At 34.9% G+C, this 20,583-nt stretch overlaps 1 long non-coding RNA gene across 1 annotated transcript in view; it reads left to right on the top strand.

Moving 5' to 3' along the window:
- The window catches only part of LOC149563308 (uncharacterized), a 30,180-nt gene extending 13,499 nt beyond the window's left edge, over window positions 1-16,681 (top strand). The window contains exon 2 of the long non-coding RNA XR_016364061.1: window positions 16,247-16,681. This is a non-coding gene — a long non-coding RNA (uncharacterized LOC149563308). The remainder of the gene's footprint in view (window positions 1-16,246) is intronic.
- Window positions 16,682-20,583: the final 3,902 nt, after the last annotated feature.

Here is a 20,583-nt window from a genome sequence, read left to right on the forward strand (position 1 = left end):
AGAATCAGGATGAGAACTGTAACCTTATAAGTTATATCTAATGTAGTACTGTAAAATCAAAATTATTAAGGTAGCTGAAATAATATTGAAGATGAAAAATATGCCCCATACAGAAATGTGCACCCAACAGACCACATAAGTAATACATAGTCATCAAATGAGAAGGCTGAGTTAAGCCTGTAAGGACAGAAACTGATGGAAAAATTAGACACCACAATACCTAATCAAAAAAGTAAATATGACCGTCTCTTATAATCAATGACTTAATGACGAACCAGAATAGTCTAGACAGTTTGTTCACCAAATTTAGATTGAATATTTTACTAATAAATAATAAATCACAAATACGATATTCATTACTAAGTGTTGTCAAAATAATTTGGTAAGTGTTGCCAAAATAATTTCCAATATTCGTAGTGAAGGCACAGCAAAGAGCATCATATTTATTAGTATCATTACATAAATAGGCATTGAGATATATGAAAATACATAACATATTAAAAAATAGTGGAAGAGTAACTTTTATATCCTAAATCATCAACTTCGGCTCTCGAACAACCCTGAAAACACAAAACAACAGTCAACAAGCTGTATCCTATACTGAAAATAGGTACTATACTTTATATAAGGTATTTTTTGCTTAGAAGGCAGAGTTAACAATAGATATCTAGGTTTAAGGAAATGATTAGCTAAAATTAAAGTGAATCTACACATATCATATGACATAATCTAATGCATTGAATTAGATATTCTTCAGTTATATATGTTGAATAAATCCTATCATATTCAATTACATAAGCTATTATATAGTTTGGAGTTTTGAAAACAAGAGAATATATAAATTAATAACACTAGTGCGTATTACCTTGAGAAGAAGAATTAGTGGCAGAACATGAAGAAGTGAAAAGTATCATTGGGGAGATCTAAATAGAGACAATGATAAATACATTGTTTGGTAGATGAGATGGAGATAAAAAATTTATTTGATGAGCAACGATGTAATTAAGGGATCTGTATGGGGCAGCTTGGTGTGAAAAGTAAACAAATAAGTTCTATGTGAAAAGTAAACAGTTAATTCTATGCCTAGTCAAATTTCCAAACGCTGATATGGCAGAGTCAAAATTGTCAAATCATCACTCAATCAGCATAGATTACATGAAGTGAAGACTATTGTAATGATGTAGTTTTTTTTGAGCATATCATGACTTTGGAGAGATAAATGCATATGCCATATGTGGACACAGAGATATAGAGATAAATTATTATTGGTGCAAAAGTGTATTCAAGGACTGTACACCATTCGAATGCCATATGTTGTGCATAGAATATCTGAAATGTCAGAAATTTAATGCAGTAGGGCAGTTGCCCTTGGAGCCAAACGCCCACCTACCACCCTGATGACCTGCACAACAGTCAAGAACATTGAATTCATGGTAGGTGAACTTAAATTTAAAATGAGAGGGAAAACGGTTTTGCTAAGAGATAAAAAGGAATGTATTTGATTCATTTGATCAGTTGAAGAGAGTAGAGCAGAAGAGTTAAATTAGTTGCAGAGCAAAGAGGAGAAGAAAAGAAGAAAAGAAGTAGATCAGTAGATCAAAGTAGAGGAAGAAAGCGTAGAAAGGTTAGAAGACAAGAGGAAGTTTCAGCACGAGTTAGACTCTTTTGTTATTTTGTAAATTCTTATTGATTCGACTTGTGAAGCAGTGATTGCTCCAGGCATTGTTGTATGCAGCCATTAGCGCTATAAGTTTTAAGTTTAAGTTTTATCAGCTTGAAGTTTTAGGGTTTTTCTGGTGACGCTGAATGCTCCCACATTTTGTAATAGTTTTGTTGAATAGAATATAAGCAAGCAAGCATACTTGGCTTATAGTTGTCTTCCTTCTACTTAACGTTACATGTTTTGCATTTAAGATATCCATACTTGCAAGTTTTGAAGTTTTTCCCTCTGAGTTTTAATGGTGGAAATGTCCAGACTGTAAGTCTGCTAAATAGCTCACTCAGTTTAGTCTTTGGCTGAGCTCACTCTCTGCTATTACTACCGAGCTCACTCGGCATCCTCTATTGCTTAGCATCACCTTGCAACGATGACCGAGCTCACTCGGCATCTTCACTACCGAGCTCACTCGACATACATTGTGCTAAGTTGCCCTTAATGCCGAGTCACTTGGCTCCTTCTGTCGAGCTTACTCGGCACCATCTTTTTGTCACTTGTGTTGAGCAAGTTTGTCACTCGGCATTGCCTTGTGCCGAGCAAAATTTTAATAGGTTGTGATTTATTTTTCACATGGTATCAGAGCTTTGAGGCCCCACATCCACAGTGAGTTAGGGCATTTGTTTTTAGGGATATTTGATATGGCAGGAGATGTAAGAAAGATATGACAACAACCATCATCTTTTAATGGACAAAATTATGACACATTGACAAAGAAGACGAAAACCATAATAGTAGCTAATGATTTGTGGGAGTTTGTGGTAAATGGTTTGAATGATGTTATAGTCCCAACATTGTATGCTGCCTTCACAAACCCATAGAAGACTCAATTGAAAGAGTCAAGGAGAAAGGATGCTAAGGCATTAAGTCTGATTGAGACAACAATGACAGAGAGTTTATCCCAAGATTGCAACAACAAATTATGCAAAGGAAGCATGAGATATCCTTGAGACAAACTTCAAGGGGATTGATAAGGTCAGAGTAGTGAAGCTACAAATGATTAGAAGAGAGTTTGAGAACCTTTAGATGAAGGACAATGAACCTATTACAAAGTTCAACTCACGAATTTCCACTTTGATAAACCAACTCAAGTCAAATGGAGAAGATTATTTAGAGTAGAGGATCATAGAGAAGATACTGAGGAGTTTACCTCAGAAATATGACAACCTTGTAATGACCATTGAGGAAGCAAAGGACCTCACCACCTTGACCATGGATGAGTTGATGGGAACACTCCAAACCCATGAGCATCGGATTAACAGATCAGCAACCACCTCCCAAGAGCAGTCTTTCAAGGCTCAAGAGAATTCAAGAGGCAAGGGGAGAGGAAGAAACGACTCCAGTAGAGGCTCAAGAAGTAGAGGTCGTGGAAGGAATGGTCAAAAGAATGTTGGTGCAGAAGGCTCAAGAAGAGCAAGCAACCAAGAGGGAGCAAACACCTCTCAAAACAACTCTAGAGGAGGTAAGAAGAATTAAATTCCAATAAGAGTAATGGTGAATGCCAATATTGTCATAAGTATGGGTGTTATGCAAGTGAATGCTGGAAGAAACAGGGTGATCAGTCAAAGCAGAATGCTAATATGGCTGATGTGAATATTGGAAATGCAAACAATCCCGCAACTTTCATCATGTGTAACATTGTTGAAAAGGGCAGCTGTAAGGTATGGTACCTGGACATCAATCGTAGCAACCACATGAGTGGTAATGAAAGTATATTCTATTTCATTGACAAGACTTTCAAGTTTGAAATTAAGATGGGAAACAATGGAATTGTTCCCATAGTGGGCAAAGGATCTATCATGGTTTGCACCAAACAAGGTGAGAGGAAGGAGATACAGAATGTGTATTTTGCCCCCAGTATGAAACACAATTTGATGAGTGTTGGACAACTCATTCAAAATGGATGTAAAGTGCTAATGGAAAATGACAAGTGTGTCATTCATGAGAAGGATGGGAGTAATAGACTACTTGCAACAATCCAAATGACAAAGAACTGGATGTTCCTGTTGAAGATAGAGACATGTTTCTCTTCTCAAGTTAGTGCTGCACTACCCAAACATGCATGTACAACAGCAGATCAATAATAAGCTATTAGAAGCATGATTGCAAACCCATCCAAGCTTTGGCATCTTAGGTATGGGCATCTTGGCCTTGCTGGTTTAAATTTGTTGTCCAAGAAAAGAATGGTAGATGGTTTGCCAAGCATAGTAGATTCTTATGACAAGTGTGAGGCTTGCATTTTGGCTAAGCAACATAGACTTCCTTTTAATTTTGAAAATTTTAGAAAGGCGAGAGCATCATTAGAATTGGTGCATTCTGATTTGGTAGGCCCTATGCAAACTACTTCTATTAGGAGGGGTACTTATTTTATGACATTCATAGATAACTTCAGTTGTAGGACATGGGTGTATTTTTTGAAGAACAAATATGAGGCATTTGGCAAATTTATTGAATTTAAAGCCCTGTCTGAAAAAGAATGTGGACACTATGTAAAAGTCCTTAGATCAGATAGAGGAGGGGAGTATACCTCTAATATGTTTGTAAATTTTTGCAGGAAAAATGGCATAAGAAAAAAGCTTACAACTAGTTATGCTCCGCAGAAAGATGGAGTGGTTGAGAGGAAAAACAGGACCATTTTTGAAATGGTTAGAAGCCTGATGAAAGCAAAAGGACTCCCAAATGAATATTGGGAGAAGTTGTAGTGACAACAATATATTTGATCAACAAGTGTCCTACAAAATCAGTTCGTGACAAGATACCTCTTGAGGCTTGGTCAAGAAACAGATGGACAATTGAAATCTTGAGAGTGTTCGGATGTGTAGCATATGCACATGTGCCCAAAGAACAAAGGCAAAAGCTGGATGACAAAGGTGTGAAGTGTACTTTCATAGAGTACAACTCAGAACCAAAGGCTTATAGGCTATATGATCCAATTGACAAGAAGATCATCATCTCAAGAGATGTGGAGTTTCTTGAGAATCGATCATGGGATGGCTTGGTAGATGAATACTCAAACACTTCAAGTAAAATGCCTACCATTGAAGAGGAAGAAGATGACATTGGTGATCAGCAAGAAAATGGAGCAGCGAACAAGGATTACAGACAAAGGCAAAAAGGCAAGTAGCCCTTAACATGCCCAACAATAGCTCCAAGCACATCAAGGCAACCTTGAGCTAGAATGCAAAACAGTAGCAGTAACAATATTGAAAATTCAAATCCCACTCTCGCCTCCCTATTGCGAAGAAAGACTAAAAGTTTAAAGGAGATATACTAAGATGAAAGGTATGATGAGAGTGCAAATTTTGCATTATTTTCTCATAGTGCTCCGATTTATTTTGAGGAAGTTGTGAATGAAGAGAAATGATGTAATGTCATGGATGAGGAGATAGATGCTATTGAAAAAAATGAGACATGAGAGTTAAATACTTTGCTTCCCAAAAAGCAAGTAATTGGAGTGAGATGGGTTTACAAGATCAAGTGCAATGTTGAAGGAAATATAGATAGACATAAGGCATGTTTAGTGGTTAAAGAGTACAAGCAACAATATGGCAGAGATTATGATGAGACACATGCCCTGGTTGCAAAAATGGAAACCGTGTGTGTTGTCATAGCAATTGTAGCCCAACACAAATGAAAGGTATATCAAATAGATGTGAAGTACGCCTTCTTGAATGGTGTATCGAAGGAAGAAGTATATGTGGAGCAGCCACTTGCTTATGAAATTGCAAGTGAAGAACACAAGGTGTATAGATTGAAAAGAGCTCTATATGGGCTCAAGCAAGCTCCATGGGCATGGTATAGTAGGATTGACTCATAATTGATGAGCAATGGCTTTAGCAAAAGCAATGGTGAGTCCACTTTCTACATTAAGGCAATAAGTGGTAAAGTGTTGATTTTTGTCTTGTATGTTGATGACTTAATCTTCACTGGAAATGACAATTTCCTAATTGGTGAGTTCAAAGAGGTCATAAAAAATGAATTTGAAATAATAGATCTAGGTCTCTTGAAGTACTTTCTAGGCATAGAAGTAAAACAAATGCATGATGGCATCTTCATCTCTTAAGAAAAATATGCAAAGCAAATTTTGGAGAGATTCAAAATGCAGAACAACAAGACAACCCCAACACCAACAACAGCAGGTCTGAAGTTGAGCAAGGAAGATTGTAGCAAAATTGTGAATCCAACATTATACAAGAGTATGGTTGGAAGTCTGATGTATTTCAATGCAACTCGACCAAACATGATGCATGCAGTAAGTTTTATTTTTAGATTTATGGAAACACCAAAGGATTCCCATTGGCAAGCAGGAAAGAGGATCCTAAAGTATGTGAATGGTACCAAGGGATTTGAAATATTGTATACTACAGAAAATGATTTCAAATTGGTTGGTTACACGAGTAGTGATTGGGTTGGAAGCTTAGATGATAGGAAGAGCACTTTCGGACACATGTTCCATATGGGATCGGGTGCAATTTCATGGGCATCCAAGAAGCAACTTATTGTTGCTCAATCTACAACAGAGGCTAAATACATAGCAGTGAATGCAACAACATGTCAAGCTATTTGGTTAAGCAGAATCCTGATAGATTTGAATGAAAGACAAGAGGATGGAACCACAATCTTTTGTGACAACATCTCCTCAATTGCACTATCTAAGAATCCAATTTTTCATGGGAGAAGCAAGCATATAGAGATCAAATATCACTTCATCAGAGAGTTGGTGGAGAATGGGGATATCAAGATGGAATTTTGCAAGTTTGAGTAGCAACTAGCAGACATTCACTAAGCTTTTAGGCATTGGAACTTTTGTGCACCTAAGAGAGAGTCTTGGTGTAGTTGATTTGGATCAAGAGTAATCCTTTTTTTTGTTTGGCTCGGGACAAAGGGGGAGTGTCAAAAATTTAATGTAGTAGGTCGGTTGCCCCTGTAGCCAAACTCCCACCTACCACCTTGATGGCCTACACAACAATCAAGAACATTGAATGCACGATAGGTGAGTTCAAATTTGAAATGAGAGGGAAAACGGTTTTGCCAAGAGACAAAAAGGAATGTATTTGATTCATTCGATCAGTTGAAGAGAGTAGAGTAGAAGAGTTAAATCAGTTGCAGAGCAGAGAGGAGAAGAAAAGAAGAAAAGAAGTAGATCAAAGCAAAGGAAGAAAAGTGCAGAAAGGTCAGAAGACAGAAGGAAGTTTCAGCACGAGTTGAACTCTTTTGTTATTCTGTAAGTTCTTATTGATTCGACTTGTGAAGCAGTGATTGCTGTAGGCATTGTTGTATGCAACCATTAGAGCTGTAAGTTTGAAGTTTAAGTTTTATTAGTTTAAAGTTTTAGGGTTTTTCTGGTTGAAGTCAAATGCTCCCAGATTTTGTAATAGTTTTGTTGAATAGAATATAAGCAAGCAAGCTAGCAGGCATACTTGGCTTATAGTTGTCTTCCTTCTACTTAACATTACATGTTTTGCATTTAAGGTATCCATACTTGCAAATTTTGAAGTTTTTCCCTCTGAGTTTTAATGGTGGAAATGTCCAGACTGCAAGGCTGCTGAATAGCTCTTTCGGTTTAATCTTTGGCCGAGCTCACTCTCTGCTATTACTGTCGAGCTCACTCGACATCGTTTGTTGCTGAGCATCACCTTGCAATGGTGACCAAGCTCACTCGGCATACATTGTGCCAAGTTGCCCTTAGTGTCGAGTCACTCAACTCCTTGTGCCAAGCTTACTCGACAACATCTTCCTATCACTCGGCACCCTCTTGTGCCGAGCAAGTCTGTCAATCGACATTGCCTTGTGCCAAGCGAAATTTTAATAGGTTGTGATTTATTTTTCACATGAAAGACACCCAGTAACTACTAGCAAAATCAAATCAAATTGCAGAGGACATTAGGAGCCTTCAACAGTTGAACAAAATCTAATCAAGTGATGCAGATGTACAGAGTCAACGACAATAATCAATTATTTTGATTGTGTACATGCAAACAACCAACCTACTAATAATAAAAATCCACTTGAAGTATGTGATTGCTGATCAATATATGTCTACAGTTTGATATTGAAGGTTTGTCCATATCTAGCAGTGACATTGGATATGCTTCACGCTTAAATATCATTAGCGGTAGAAAACCCTGCAATGCAGACAATAGCGATGTCATATAGCATTAGCGACCATCCAAACGATAGTTTATCTCCAAGCACTTTACACCCATTTTAAGGTTATATGCTTCCTATTTTTATCTTATTTGCTTTATATTTCATAACTTGTAGGGTGGCACCACATGGAGCAACATTGAGTATATCACTTGTCAGAACCCTTTACTTTCCTCTTAAGTATTTTGTTTTGTATATATTCAAGAAAAAGAATAAATATGTGAAGGAAATAAAAAATATAATGATCACATTGATACCCAATAAGACAAAATGCAAATCAATTACAGATTTTAGACCGATATCCCTATGCAATACATCATACAAAATCATATCAAAAGACAGAATGCAAATCAATGACAGATTTTAGACCGATATCCCTATGCAATACATCATACAAAATCATACCCAATAAGACAGAATGCAAATCAATGACAGATTTTAGACCGATATCCCTATGCAATACATCATACAAAATCATATCAAAAGATATCACTTACAGGTTAAAAAGATTTTGGGGTAGTTGATATCAGAAGAGCAATATGGATTTACTCCACGAAGACACACAATGGACAACATAATAATAGTAAATGGAATAATTAATTCAATTAAGGATAATAAACTAGGATAAAGAGAGTAATACAATGATCAAACTCCACATTATCAGGCTTATAATGGGATTAAGTGGAGATTTTTGCTCAGCATATTGAAAATATTTAGTTTTTGTAAGGAGTGGCTACATAATATATTTTATTGCACATCCACCATGCGTATATGAATTGCAGTCAATGGACCCCTCTATGGCTTCTTTGATTCTTCACAGGGATTACAGAAGGGGGACCCTATGTACCCATTTTTATTCATTATACTCATAGAAGCTAAATTAGGATATCTCATAAAACAAAGGTAGTGGATTTATTGTTGGAGAGGCATTCCAAAGGCTACAGGTATGGATCTAATTACACACACCCAGTTTGTAGAGGAAACAATGCTCTTTAGGGATGTGGGCATCAGATGGGCCGAAACCATTATAAAATTAAAATACTAGTGATCTATATAGCAAAAGTTCTGGCCAAATAATAAATAAGGATGAGTCGAAGGTACATTTCTTCAACACCAACAAGAGATGGCTATTCAAATGTTCTCATTGATCTCAAGATGATCATTCGCATTGTTAGAAAGAAAGAAAAAATGTTGAACAAATGCATGACAAAGACAAGTTTAATTTACACAACCTTGAAAAATAAATTCAAAAGCTATATGGCATTTAGGAATGAGTTTTGCTTATATTTCATTCATTTGTAGTGGTTGATGTGATGCAGTGAGAATGCAAGTACAAAAACTTTTGCGTGTGATCTTCATTTGCAAGGAAATGTGTTTTTTAAATGAGTACTTGTCTCAAGCACATCACTCGTTATATGATAACTGTGGCAACACTTGTGGTAGAAACAAGTAAACTATTGAACAATGATAATGTTCTAAGAAGTGATTAAGATTATGTTAGTGGCAGCATTCAAGGTTTGAAGAGCAATGATTCTACATTTACATTGAATTATGGCAGTCAAATAATAGTAAGCATTGTTGCCCAAGTTAAGCATTGAAAAGAAGAAATTATTGGTTGAGTGAATAACAATTGTTCAAAGGTAATAATATATGAAAATTCAAAGTGGTAAATACAATGGACAATGATCAACATAGAAACAACAATAAAGAACATATATTAACTTGTTTGATTATATATGTGTGCAAGAGAAGTGATTTATATTTATCAAAAAAGAGATGTGGATTATAGTATAAAGGTGGTGACTTGTCAAAAGCAAAAAAATACAAACAAAAGGCAATCAAGAATGATCAAAATGTGCTAATTAAAGGATGCACTTTCACAAACAATGGTGATTAATAAAGTTACTAAAAGGCATGCATCATATGAGAGTAAATGAAATTTGTCTACAAACAATCGTGTTTTTGTAAAAGGTGTGTAAATTTTAAGGGATGCATCCCTTCATGAAAGAGCATAAGGAAAGGTAAAAAATAAATACTGTATGAGGGGTGAAGAGAGGGTGCATTGTGTGAGCGCACGCACACGCACACATGCACGTGCACGCGCACACACACAGGTGCACATGCCCACACATGCACGCACACACGTGCGCACGCGCGCGCGCACACACACACACACACACTAGATTTAAAGTGAAAGTATTATACACAAGAATAATACCTTTTGAATTAAGAAGAATGTAAGGGGTTAATAGCAAATTAAAAGAGGATATTGTAATCAAGTTTTTGGCAGATTTATGATCACCATTGCAATACAATGGAATTGGTGAAGTTACCGTCTCATTTTAGTGAAGTTGGTGCAGGCACACACACACACACGCACACACACACATGCACACACGCGCGCGCACACACACATACACACCAGAGCTAAAGTGAAGGTATTATACATAAGAATAATACCTCCATATTTAATAAGAAGAATGTGAGGGGTTTATAGTAGATTAAAAGAGGATATTGTAATAATTTTTTGGCAGATTTACGCACGCACACACATACACACCAGAATTAAAGTGAAGGTATTATACATAAGAATAATACCTCCATATTTAAGAAGAAGAATGTGAGGGGTTTATAGCAGATTAAAAGAGGATATTGTAATCAAGTTTCTGGCAGATTTATGATCACCATTGCAGTACAATGGAACTGGTGAGGTTATCGTCTCATTTTAGTGAAGTTGGTGCTTCATGTTTAGGGGTTGGTGCCTACAAAGTGAAGAAATTGTAGTTTATTGAGGGTTGGTGCATTTAGCAGGTTGGTGCCTACAAACGTTGTAAAAGAAGATATACGAAAACATTTACTTGGGATGGGGTTTTTCCATTAAGGGGTTTGACATAAATTTTGTGTTCTTTAGTGTCCTAATTTGTTAAATCTTACATATGTGATGATTGAGCTTTATAAACATTGTTGTTATATTTAATCAAGTTTTAGAAAGGTTACAAATTATTTATCTATTGATTCACCCTAGGCCACTCCGTATATTTATGTGCTCTTAAATAGAGGCAACATATTGCTACAACACTTCAATGTACAGTGGATTCCACTCCGGCTAAACATTTGAAGGTTTCATTTTTCAGTGGGGTTGCCAAAATATCATTATGAAATAATACAATAGAAAAGAATTGGGTAACGCTAATACGTGGAACTGGAGATGGTTGTCACTCATCAATCAAGTAATCATGCTAAAAGCAGTTATGGGATGATATATATATATATATATATATATATATGGGATGATATATATATATATATATATATATATATATATATATATATATATATATATATATATATATATATATATATATATATATATATATATATCATGTCTTGCTTGGTAGGAGGCCTCTAACATGAAAGAAGGTTGGAAGAAATTTTAATGGGATGGGATGAATGAAAGCAAAAGATTCTCGTTGGAGCACTAGGACAACGTGACTAAACCATTTGAATATGGTGGGGTGGGAATTAAAGAAATAAAGTAAAAAAGGCAATGCATTGAGTGCCAAATTGGTCTAGAAGTTGTTCAAACACCCTAAGAAATTATGGTGTGAAATCATGCAAAACTAGTATTTGGATAGTCTCAATCCAAGTAGGAAACTCACTTTGGTAGTTAGTAGCACCAGTATAGTTGTATTAAGGTTCGAGTGGGATTGTCAATCAACATTATAAATTATCTAACTTGTGGGTGAATAATTGGAGAATAACAAACTTTCGGGCTGACCTGTGGAATGGATTCCTGCAGTATTAAAAGAGATCTTACTTCAAACTCAGGGGAAGAATGTGGTGCATTATATTGACAAAGTACACATTCAAGGTAGGATGGTATAGGCAAACATTGAAAATATTCGGATTGAGGAAGAATCAAATCAAAATTCAAGAACAAACCTGTGAAGAGATCACTAATACTAATGTTGAGATTCAATGGTGTGCTACCATATTAGGCCAATACTATGCTTGCTTGGGCTACACAATGACAATATCTACTAGTAACACACAAAATAATGATGACTGCCAATAGAGCTTTGTTGGAGTAAGAGGTTTCTTGTGAAAGCAAGTGCTTTTCTTTGGACCGTTTTGAACAAAGGTGTCCTTACAAGAGAAAGGGTACATAAAACAAAGATGAGTGGCCCAAGTTGGTGTGTTCTCTGCAAAAGTGTGAAAGTGACATTAGACCACTTAATGTTGTGTCCTTTCCTTAAACAATATTGCAAGTGGTTTCTAATGAATTGAACTAGATGGGTCCAAAATATAAGAGCATTGCAAATTTCCTAAAGAGTTGGCCAAAATTGAAGTGTAAGGGCATTTGGGGTGGTTTGTTGGGATTCTTTGGACAGACTGATCAGTTGTCTCCCATAGCATATAGAATCTAGTGTCATGTTGGACATTTTGGATCTTCAGGCTAAGAAGGCAAAATGCACGAGGAAGGAAGAGAGCTTGATTGGGAATGGTATGGAAAAGTAGTATAATTTGGAGGATTTTTCGGGCTACACAAGCAATAATGGAGATCTTCATAGCCCAAGAAAAGCTATCTAGGATTGTAGAATTTGGTGCAGGAATAAGCTTCCTCCTGAATAAGAACATGTAGGAAAGGGCTCACAAAATTTACTGAAAGGGGAACTGAACAACACAAGGAATGCATTTTTACTTTGGCCCACATTGTTGGTGTGTAGTGGAGTCAAGAGAAGAGTAGGTTGTGTTCCTCTTCTTACTACTAGATGAAGAGGATAGAAACATGATTATCAACATTGTTGATGCAAATGTGAGGGTAGAGACATGATTATCAACATTCTTGATGCAAATGCATGGTCTAAGGAACCAACTCATGATGATTCATGAGGCTCTATTTGAGCAACTGGAGTAATTGCTAGGTGACTTCTAGATGCTCCAATTTACTTAGCAGATCATCTAATCTAAGTGTCAGGATGCTTTGGACAAATCAATCAGCTGGATCCTAAAGTATCCATAATCTAGTGTTATGTTGGGCATTTTAGATGTGGAGGCTAAGAACGAAAAATGCATGAGGAATGTCGGGAGGTTGATTGGTTGTATGGAAAATAAGTATAATTTGGACGACTTTAGGGGTTGCATAGGCAATAATGCAGATCATTTCAGTCCAGAAAAACTAGATGGCCCATATAGTTGACTAGCATGAATTCAAAAAATGCATCATATTAATTGAAAAACCTTAAACAAAAACCAACTAAATTGGGATGTCATCAAAGAAGTAGAAAATTAGTGGTATGTCACAAAAGCCATCTCTAATTGGATGGCTTAGTTAATAACAATATTCACTTCACCAGATAGATTAAATTGTACAATAACAATAGATAAGGTTAATGTGTCCTATAGAGTTAAAGTTGAGATTGTCCAACAATGGATAAGGTTAATGTTTTCTACAGTAAAAAGGTTGAAAAGTTATGCTTGGAAAAAAATGGTAAAACATTTTAAATTCAAAAGGGCTTGACAACACAAAAACACAAACCTCAAAAATTGGGACGATGAGCTCTATCTGAAGAGGGGTGTACACATCTTGCACATCAAGAACCACAATCATTGACGACTGCACAAAGAAAGAAAGCTATGAAAATGATAGATCTGCTAAGCCTTTATTTTAATAGTAGTATCACTATAACATTCAATATTGCTATAGTCAAAATAGTTCATACCTTTATCATATATCACAACATGAAATTATGATGTTATTTAGAGAACAATATATTGAAAAAGACTTCTAGGCTAAACTATACTGAATTACCTTACAATAAACATGACTCTTAGTAATTCATCAATTATTCAAATTTCATCCTTATAATGCTACTTTGTTAAGTGGGCTATTATAGAAAGATTCTCATTCTTATCGAAAGAAGCTGGGCAAATTTAGTAAAACATAAAACAAGTATTATCATCAACACAAATTCACAACGTGAGTTTTTAGAAACATTAGATATTGAATAGATGACTTTGGATCAGGAAATGTAATAGTTAGACAGGATCAACAACACCCTAAAACATTTAAAGCTCCAAAAAATCATGGTAAAATGAACTCTTAATGTTTCATCAAAGTGTTTATCAAGACATCTCTAGCATGGCTTTATGCTCTCTACTGTACCCAAATGGGGATGTAAAATAATCAACTTCACACAAACATAGTCACAATTATCCATAACCTAATTATAGTAAATTAGGGCTTTCAGCTAAAACTAATTCGAATGCAAGACTAGTCTCATCAATCAATCAATTGATCACATTCAATAACACCTGAGAGGAGTGACGACTATCACAGAAGCGTGCCAAATGTATTTTGACTTGCCCTAATTTCAGTAATACAAAATATTTGGTTTAGTTTTCATGTTCACCTAGTAGATTTCAAGAGATTGAGTTTTTCACGCTTGTATCAATTTTCATCAAACATGTAACTAGAATGTAGGCAAAATGATGATAATTTTATGCAAATATACTCCAAAAAGTACAAATGTATTTCAATACATTCCAAACCTATCAAAACATAAAAGTGAATCAGAGCTGTAATTTTTTATAAATCAATGGTATAAGTTGACCAAATTCTTCCCTAGAAAACTAGGGTCCCAGTTTGGTCTGGCCCAAACATGGGTTTGATTTCAGTCAGGCCCAACTATGGGTTCGGATACATTCAGACCCAAATATAGCCTGGGTCTTGTATTTACACTGTGGGTTTGCAGAGAAGGATCCAATAAGAACTTTTCCAAAATTGAAGCGAAATTTGATGCGTGCAGTAGAACCTAGGGAGAATTTGAGTTGTGAATTGAGACAATGAACTTAAAATAGGATTTTTGATGGTGTCCTTTAAGAACTACTTGTAAACAAACCGTATCTAAGGAGATGTGATTAGAATTCTAGAATGTTTATCACCAATAGTCCAAGTAGAGGATTGATGCATGATATTGCAACTATAAATCATACACAAAGACTACGGAAATTTATATTTGATAACATGGAATTATTATGCAAGGGAAGGATCGGTTGACATCATCTAGACATATCAAAAATATTCAGATTGAGGAAGAAGCAAATCAAAATTCAAGAACAAACTTACGAAGAGATCACTAATACTAATGTTTAGATTCTCTAGTAGCTGGGTTGTTTATTCTCCTATAGATTACTATGGGACAAAGCAGCTTCAAGCCTTGCATCACAGTTTATCTCAAGATGAATTTGGAGTCATCCCTGAAAATTTAGTCTATTTATTTGAGAATGCAAATGGGATTGAGAATAAGTGAGGAAAAAAACATAAGACATCTACTCCCATAAGGAATCAGTTCAAAGGCTATCAATAGTTGTAACTTTGATAACTACTATCATCTTCACTGCCACTTTCACAAATCTAGGAGTGAGCAGTGATAAAGGTATTCTATATAGTTAAGATTAGACCTTTCGTGAAAGAAAGAAAAAATTCAACATGGCCAAAAGAAATGCTAGATGCATCAAAACCCTAGGAGGATCCATGGTGTGGAGAGATAAATGGTAAAGGACCATGTCAAATTAGGGCAAAACATCGTAAAACGTACAATCTCAATGAAATCATTGAAAGATCAGGATACGACACACAGTAGGGCATATAAAAAACAAATGAGACTCATTAATATATTATGTAGCCATTTTAAATGTACATATCCACCTATTATATTATTTTATTCAAATAGTTATATGTTTCATCTTTTAACTATTATACTATCATATGTTGCTTCATTTATTGTATCGTGATGGTAAGGTTGTAAGTCATGATTTCTAGCAACCTTTTTTTCCTTTTATTATCTAATGACTAGGCTTGAATTGCATTGCAGTATAGAAGTTGTCAAGCTATATATTGTATTAAAAATGGTATACAAGCAGATTGTCAACATCATGTAAGGTTGTAAGTGGAGACAATACCATTAGCTTTTTAATCCTATTTTATTCGAGATGGTCCAATCATAATAGCAGGTTGTGGGCAGAATTGACATTGTTTCTTAACACCCATTTTCATAGGAAGGGTGTAGGTAGGAATAGCTTTCATCAACTTAAGAAATGATTGTTGTTTAAGATTGGATTCGGCTTGGGTTTATGCATTTACCTTAGCTTATCATGGATGTGATTGTCATTTTATCTTATGTTATCATTGTACTTCAATCTTATCAAGTGATTATCAAGCTTATATATTAAAATCTCTGATTTCAAGCTTATCTAGTGTATTTACCTTAGCTTATCATTGATGTGATTGTCATTTTATCTTATGTTATCATTGTACTTCAAGCTTATCAAGTGATTATGAAGCTTATATATTAAACTCTTTAATCTATCTTTTTCATACAGGTGATAGATATGGAAGCTTCATTGATAGCCAGCAAATCAAATCCCCTTTTAAGTGCATGAATCTTATTTATGTTGGCACCATTCTTAGTATTGTAGTACATATACATAAGAGAGTCTCTAAAATTGTGAACAAAAACAATCAACTCTCAGGACTTGAGGATGACAACACTTGCACTCACTTCAACTCTTATTGTTCTTCAATCATTTGTATAAATTGTGGTGGGCTTTATGGTTCTTCAATCACTTGTGAATAATTATTTCTCATTGTGGAAAAGAATATACTCCTATAGGCTCTTTCTTGTGTGTACATAAACACTCAACTGCTAGTGTTGAATGTCATATTTATGTTATGTTCATTTTCTTATGGATTAACTTCTACACTATTTTGTAAGGCAACATTGATAATAAATGCAATAAATATGATTTTTTAATTCATGTTTGCTTATTATATTATTGATATTTGGAAACATTAAAAGTTACAAATTATATAATTTTATTTATTTATTAGTTTATGATAAATAAAAGGTAAATAATTAATATTTATTTAATCTATTAAAAAATATTTTAATTATAATAAAATTTTAATTTTAATTTAATTTGTGCATATTAAATAATAGTTTTAAATATATTAGTATTACATTCGTTCATATAGGTGATATTAAAAAGGATATCATCTCTCTTTACAATTACATATTTATTGTCTCTAGATAAAGAAATTTTCTCTACAAGACAATAAATACCTTGGTTTTATGTCGTTAAAAGACAATTATTAAAAGTTTTATATTGTCTTCAAGAGACATAATTAAAGACAATATTTACGACAATAAACAACTTTTATTTCATCTCAAATTAAGACAATTAACTCAACAATTGTCTCTATAATTGTCTTTAACCCCACCTCTGTGTAGTAGTGCTAGTTAGAGGTAGAGTTAGAGATAGGGTTAGGGTTACAGTAAAGGTTAGAAATAGACAAAGATATAGAGTTAGTGTTAGTGTTAGGGCTAGGGTTAGAGTCAGGGTTAGGGTTAGGGCTAGAATTAGAATTAGGGTTTGAGTTTGTGTTATAATTAGGGTTAAAATTAGAGTTGGGTTAAAAATAAGGTTAGAATTAGGGTTGGGATTAGGGTTAGGGTTAGGGTTATGAAGAGTTAGTTAGAGCTTAAGTTAGGGTTAGAGTTAGAGTTACAATTAGAGTTAGGGTTAGAGTTATAGTTAGGGTTAGAGTTAGCATTAGAATTAGGGTTAGGGTTAGCATTAGGGTTAGAGTTATAATTAGAGTTAGAGTTAGAGTTGGGGTTAGGATTAAGGTTAGGGTTAGAAATAGAGTTAAAGCTGAGTTAGAGTTAGAGTTAGTGTTATAGTTAAGGTTAGGGTTAGGGTTAGGATTATGGTTAGGGTTAGAATTAGGGTTTAAGTTAGGCTTCTATATAGGGTTAGGGTTAGGGTTAGGGTTAGTGTTAGAGTTAGAGTTAGGGTTAGGATTAGAGTTAGGGTTAGAATTAGAGTTAGAGTTGGGGTAGAGTTAGGGTTAGAAATAGTGTTAGGGTTAGGGTTAGAATTAGGGTTAGGTATAGAATTAGGATTAGAGTTAGGGTTATATATAGGGTCAGGGTTAGGATTAGGGGTAGAACTAGAGTTAGAGTTAGGGTTAGAATTAGAGTTAGAGATAGTGCTAAAGTTAGGGTTAGGGTTAGGGTTAACATTAGAGTAAGGGTTACAATTAGAGTTAGAGTTATAGTGGTAGTTAGGATTAAGAGTTAGGGTTTGTGTAATCATTCCTATTAAGGTTATGTTCTAGGTTACTTGTCCTAATCACGATTAACATTAGTACTATTATAACACTTTAGGTTGGTGTTAGGCTAACTCTCAGGTTAATCCTTTTTGTGGGTTAGTCCTGTTATAATGACTGATTAGTGCTTTTGTGACACATATTAGGGTTAGGGTTAAATTGGTGTTCGAGTTAGGGGTAGAATTACGATTGGGCTAAGGTTAATCGGAGTTAGAGTTAAGGTTTTATTTAGAGTTAGAGTTATGGTTAGGGTTAGAATTAGAGTTAGGGTTAGTGTCAAGGTCAGATTTAGGATTATAATAAGGGCTAGAATTAGGGTTAGGGTTAGGGTTAAGGATATAATTTACAGTTAGACTTAGGGTTACGGTTAGAGTTAGGGCTAACATTAGTGTTTTATAACTAGACTTAGAGAGTGAGTTAGAGTTAGTATTAAATTTAGAGTTATAGTTAAAGTTAGAGTTTGGGTTAGAATTAGGTTCAAGGTTATTGATAGGGTTAGGGTTAGCATTAGGGTTAGGTTTAGGATTAGGTTTAGGGTTAGGGTTAGAGTTACATTTAGAGTTAGGGCTAGAATTAAATTAGAGTTAGGGTTAGAGTTGTTAGAGTTAGAGTTCAAGTTCGAGTTAGAGTTAGGGTTAGGTTTATGGTTGGAATTAGAGTTAGAGTTAGACTTATGGTTATGGTTAGGATTAGAATTAGGGTTAGGGTTAGAATTAGAGTTAGAGTTAGGTGTAGAATTTTAAATTTAGGGTTAGAGTAAGGGTTGGGATTAAGGTTACGGTTAGGGTCAGGTTTATACCTAAAGTTAGGGTTAGAGTTAGATTTAGAGTTAGGGTTAGAATTAGGGGTGGTGTTAGTGTTAAAATCAGTGGTAGGGTTAGTGTTATAATTAAGATAGAGTTAGAGTTAGAATTAAGGTTAGGGTTAGAATTAGGGTTAATGTTTGAATTAGGGTTAGATTTAGGATTGTAATTAGTGTTAGGGTTATCTTTATTGTTAGGATTTGAGTTACAGTTAGAGTTAGGGTTTGAGTTCTAGTTAGAGTTAGAGTAAGAGTTAGAATTGGGGTTAGAATATGAATTTGGGTTAGAGCTAGAGTTAGGGTTAGAGATAGAGCTATAGTTAAAATAGTGTTAGGGTTAGAATTAGGACTAGAGTTAGGGATATATATATATAATGTTAGGGTTTGGATTGGGGGTAGAAAGAGTTAGAGTTAGGGTTGTGTTAGGGCTAGTATTAGAGTTAACATTAGGGTTAGGGTTATGATTAGAGTAAGAGTTAGAGTTATAGTTAGGATTAGAGTTAGAATTAGGGTTTGTATTATTATTGTGGTTAAGGTGATTTTTGTTATTATTCTACTTCTATTACAACTGATGTTAGTGCTATTATTAGACTTTCTAGGCTACTGTTAGCGTAACTGTCTAGTTATTTTCTATGTGGATTAGTCATGTTACAATAATGACTCTACCATCCCTTATATAATTCTCTCTAGAGATTTCCTTTAATCTATCCTCTGTCTTTGCCCATCTCCCTTTGTAATATCTCTCTCCTCTTCCTTACTCTCTAGATACAACCCCTAATCAATCTCTCTCTCTCTCTCTCTCTCTCTCTCTCTCTCTCTCTCTCCACTATCATATGCCTATCTCTATCCTTATGTAACACCCCACCAAGGGACCCAAAAGAAATGACCTAAAGTTAAGTTTGCCAACATTTTTTTTTGAAACAAGAAGAATAACATACACATCAAACAAAAAGTAGCGGAAGCAATAACATACAATCAACTAAAGCATGCATAACAGTTTACATTCCTTAAGGATACCATGACGTTGAATTACATTTAAATTTAACTATTACTAACTCTAACAACTACCACATCCATATGAAAGAATACTTGAAAAGACCAAAGTCCATAATATACGTTTGTTCCAGATGCCTCTTGGCAAATTAATTTAGAATGCTCAATCATTCACTGTACATGTCACAAGGTATGAAAGGCTAAAAGAATATACATATGTAGATATAGAAATACATCATCCTCCTTGGATCCATGATACAAAGTATAGTAGGATAAATGAAACCATCCACCATACATGATACATCCATCCATCATAAAAAAATAGACATCCAACATGAAATACAACTATCCATCATAAAACACAACTATCCATCATAAAACACAAGTAACTAAGTGTGCGGTTCCTCCCAACCATCAATAGCATCATAAGACCATCGTGAGCCCTAGCCATCCCCCACACGTAACATCCCAAGCCACTGATCAGATCATCGGTACTATGGTAATAGGGACTTCACTACTAAAACATGCTACAACGTATGCATAAGAAAATCTAGCATGCTAGAATAAAGCATAAGATGACCTTACAAAGTAGATAACATTACCCATCACATGCTAATCATCAATATAAGGAAATATGTTAGTAAATAATGTCATCTAAACGTGATAAATAAGCATCCCAAGAAGCTCCAGCCATGGCGACTATGGACGAATCTCAATGGTAAGAGTGTAAAAAGCACTACCACCCAACCGCAT

Source organism: Cupressus sempervirens, chromosome 4 (genome assembly GCF_028749045.1).
Source record: "Cupressus sempervirens isolate cs-2001-9-10 chromosome 4, ASM2874904v1, whole genome shotgun sequence".
Classification (NCBI taxonomy): Eukaryota; Viridiplantae; Streptophyta; class Pinopsida; order Cupressales; family Cupressaceae; genus Cupressus; species Cupressus sempervirens.